Here is a 4,967-nt window from a genome sequence, read left to right as displayed (position 1 = left end):
CCCACAAACTCAAAATCCTTGAGATCAGGCTTCACAGAATTCAGGTTTAATGTCTTGTTTCGTGTCTTAGTTAATGTTGCATAATCTCTCTGTTTCTGTTTTCTGATGAGATCTCTTGAAATTTTGAGAGGTGTGCTACAAAGCAAGACAAGAGGGTCAGCAAGTGCTGGGCCTATACAGAGTATTCACCCCCGTTTAGAAGTTTTCCCTTATTATTGCTTTTAAACAATAACACGTTGGTGAACTGAGTGACCGAGCAAGAAGGAGACTAGTGAGGGAGGCCACCAAGACACCTATGACTCCTCTGACGGAGTTTCCAGCTTCAGCTGCTCTGAGCTAATTAGCTCTAATAATTGTCGTTGTTCCAAAACGAATCACTGGTGTGACGTATATTTCAGGGCATGATGGACTGATATTATCTATCACATTTTCCAAAAAGGAAATTTTATTTCATATTGTGCCAGCAAGTGATTGTTTGGTTAAAGCAGAGTTTTTATTTTATGATAAAAATATTTTTCACCTTTGTTGTTGTTTTTTTTATACATCTACAGCTTCTTCAATCTCAGTCAGTCATAAATATGTGAATATGCATCAGTAAATGTTCAAGACCAAAGGTTGGTACTTTACAGCATAATCAGGTCTGGTGTTTAGGATTCTACTCCAGCTTTCACCATGAACAGAGTTCTCTGGTTCGAACTTATCAAAGTTAAACATTTATCGGGTTCTTTCCTCTGTGATGGTAAAGTAATATTTTTGACTTCTGAACTAAAGCAGACATTTGTCATGTTAGGCTTTGAGGAACACTGATTGATGTTTTTCACCATTTTCTGCCATTTTGTAAACCAAAGAACCAATCAATGAATCCAGAAGACGATCAATAAACAATGGACATCAATCAAAGATGAAAACTGCCGTTTGTTGAAGCTCTAGATGGTATTCTAGAAATGTTTCTGATGCTTCGACTGTATGCGTTTGTTACCTCTAACGCCTTTGCTCAGGCTGGTATGAACATGATTTACGAATGAGTTTTGTATAAAAATAAAGAAATGATTGTGCAATCATCCCATGTGTCATGTCCTTTAAAATAAATACATTCATTTTGATGCATTCAAATCATTCAGTGACGGTGCTGCAGAAACTGTTTGTCGGGTGGAAAACAGCATTCTATGCATCGAACTGGGTCTTTGAAGCTGTTTCACCTGGTGAGGACTGGACCGGTTCATGTGGAACACGGAGTGCAACGCCGTCACCTGAGTTTTGTTGCTTTAAGGTTTTCCATCTCAAATCATCAGAGGCCTTTTGCTTGAGCAGCTCTGATTTGCTTTCTCTTTCTTTTAAACTTTCTCTTGAATCAAAACTATGGATATTTAAATTGGTACCTGTGAAGTTCTGGCTTCAGCTGGAGACGCTTTCCAAGATGGTTTTCCAACATGACTGCCTGTCGACCACTTACAGCAGCTTCATCTGCACATTTTGTTTGAGCAACAACATGTCAGGAACGAACACACATAAATGTTTATTCAGGCAGGTTTCATATTGAAGTCAGAATTTAGGTGGGATGACTCCTGAGACCCGGATCAAGACCTCAGGAACCAGGTTTTCACTGTTGGGAACGTCAGTCTGGAACTTGTTTCCTGAGCATCTCAGAGTGCAGAGTTCATAACATCTTTCAGGTCCTGAGTTAAAACAAATCTTTACTTAGAAATACTTTTATTTGATTTGTTGTTGTTTTAGTTCCCTCGCTACGATTTATCTGAACGCCGTCGTTCTTTTTATCTGTTTGATTGGTTGTAAAAAGAGATTTTTTTTTCCCTGCAAGGGATTTTTTTTTAAGGTAAATCTTATCTGAACTTATCTTGGAAGGAATTCAAGAAGGGAAGTGACAGGAAATGGAATCTATGGACATGAGGGAAAAAGCAGGTGGGTGGATGTCTTGAGTACTAAGGAAAACCGTCAGTGACAGGTGGTGATTTCAAAATACAGAGTAGCATCTAAAGAGCACCAACTGGACTCAGTATCACTACATTACACAACAATTATCAGAAAAACAATCATTTAAATGCAAAAGTACTATGAAAAGCTGAATTTCCTACAGAACCAACAATAACCCATATTAAGCAACAAAAAACCCCAAAGTCCCACAAGAATGCAAGAATAAACCATTTGAACCAACAATGTACCACAAAATCCAAAAATAAACCAACAAAAAAACAACATGAACCAAACAATAACCAAAAGAACCAACAAAAACACACAACACTAAACCACACAAACTGACAATAAACAACATGAGTTTCTGTGATTTATTATTGTTGTTTGTGGGGTTTTGTGTTTTTTTGTTGGTTCAAAAACCAACATGAACCAACAACAAACCAACAATAAATCACAAGCACCAACAGTAAGCTAAATGAAACAACATGAATTCGCCTCGTTTTGTGTCTCAGCTTTGATTTTTACACGTCGTCAATTGGTTGTTGAACTTTTTCATTCGTTTCATTTCCAGTTCTTGGACTTTATTCGTTGTTTCACAGTTCTGTAACTTCATGGATCCTTTTAACGACTCACATCATCACAAACCGCCTCAGGAAGCAAACCAACATCCAACTTGTCTTGGCAGGAAGTCAATGAGACCAGCGACAGAAAATGAATTTGACAGAAAAGCAGGAAAAAGCAGGAGGGAGGATCAGCGTGTTGAGTACTAAGGACACAATGTTCAGGTGTATTTCTTAAGAAAAGCATCAGTCACAGCTGCTGGTTTCAGCATCCAGCTCAGCATGTGTGTCTATATGAAGGCAGCAGATTGTGGGTCAGAACAGCAGCATTCGGCCTCCAGGTGACTTCATTCAGCCAAACGCTGTCTGCAGACACGTCAGTTCAGCTGCTGACTGATGAGCTTCTGATCCTCTTCACTTCATTTGATGCTGCAGAAATTAACGGTTTTCAACTGTTTTAATTGTCATTTTGCTGCAACTTGAATAACTAGACATATTTTGTTAACTTACAGATTCTAACTGATGCAGCCACAGAAAGAAAAAGTTTTAATTCACTTGTTACCTTTTAAAAAACAACAGGTCAAACCCGTAACCAATGTAAACATCAAAAATCTGAGTTTGTACAAATAGTAATTTGATCCTTTATAACGTGTGACCAGAAAATGACACTAGTCTTAAAAAATATTGTAGATTTACAGATTTCTGCCTTTAGAGATAAATGATGCACATTTTCCATGTTTTGTTCACTTAAAGGTTAAAAACAATAAAACAACAGGCAAAAGAGATAAATGTATATGTTGACTATAGATCAACAACAACATAACACTCAAACTGTCAACAATGTCCACATCAGAACTCTGTTTTTTTTCACATGTACTAATTGGTTCTTTTAAGTGCGACCATGAAGTGATCCTGTTTTACTGTTTATTGGAATCAGCTGAAAATATCTTCGTCTCAGATTTTAGTTGGTAGTTTCACAGTTCTTACCGTTGTCAACATTACATTATTTCACTGATTTTCACGTCTTTTTTCTGACACTGACACTGATTTTATTTGACCTTTATTTTGTGGTGCCCATTTGTTTGAATTGATCCTTTAAAGGTTCTTTGTAACTTTATGGTGAAGTTGCGTTATAAATCAAGTTCCTTACTGCTGCTACTGTTGCTGTGATTCAACTGGAATAAGTGAACTGTCAGCTGTTGTATTTGAAATGTGAAGTAATGATGTGTAATATGTTCCTGGAGTGAAGGGGAAGCGCTCTTTCCATCAGTGTGTATTGACCCATGAATCCCTTTACTTTATGTGATGCAGGAAGCAAGATGGCCCAGTACATTGCCGACCTGGAAGCTTCTCTGGATCAGAATGATGAGAGTCAGCTCTGCGCACAAGGCTTCATCAAAACTGACGTGGATCTGAATGAAGGAGCCGGAGGAAAGAAAATCTACCTTTGGTACAAAACCAGCAGCTGTGGAGCCATCAGCAGGATTCAGTTTTCCTTCACCGATGACACGACTAAGGGCCTGATCAGCGCAGGGTACCACAAGATCCCCAATAACCTCAACGCTGGAGCAGGAGGGAACTGCATATACCTGTGGTTCTACAAAGGCTCCTCCAAGTGCTACGTTCCCATCGTGGACCTGGATGTGTCCACGGACGACGAGGCCCAGAAGTTTAAATTCGGCTGGGAGAGACTGGCCTGCGATCTGAACCGGACGGCCGGAGGACACTGGGTCTTCCTGTGGGTGAAGAGAGAGACGCCAGCGTACATCTGCGACATCACCATCGCCTTCCAGGGAGGCGCCGACTACTTGGAGAACGGGTACATCCGACTGGACGAAAACACCAGCAGAGGTGCAGGAGGGGCCCACGTCTTCATCTGGTACCGTCACACCACCCAGAGCGAGGGCGTCTTCAGAGATCTGCAGGTCTCCACCAATGACATGGAGTATCAGAGCCTTCAGAACCAGCCAATAGTAGGTGTCTGCAGAGCCGGAGGCAGCACTGTCAGGGCCCAGCGCCACCTACCACAATGAATGATCACCAAAATGCGCGATTTAGTTCTGAAGGGTGATTTCTCTCAAAATATATTAGTAATTGAAAAGATTGATCCAAGGACGATTCCACACTAAGTACTACTTCATGTCCAAGTACCAATAATTTAAAGTTTTTTTTCTCCATCCAAATAGTGCTTTTAAACCAACAAATTGAGGTTTGAAGGGTTTATTCCAGCCAAAATACTACTTATTACCATGATAACAACTGGTTGCTGAGACTTGCATTTGGGCAAATGGTGGAATGAACTTACTTATTAGCAGGTAGAATGATGAAATTTAGTGTCAGACTGTTTAGAATAACTGTGGTCAGTCTGATGAATATGCTTAGATGTTGGTAGAGGTTGTATTTCAGGCCAGGCATCCATTCTTCAAAGCTGCATGAAACCTTGACTAACTCTGTGTGTGTTTGTTTTTGAAGCAG

This window comes from Stegastes partitus, unplaced genomic scaffold (genome assembly GCF_000690725.1).
Source record: "Stegastes partitus isolate 25-593 unplaced genomic scaffold, Stegastes_partitus-1.0.2 Scaffold310, whole genome shotgun sequence".
NCBI lineage: Eukaryota > Metazoa > Chordata > Actinopteri > Pomacentridae > Stegastes > Stegastes partitus.
Note: the sequence above shows the minus strand (reverse complement) of the source record.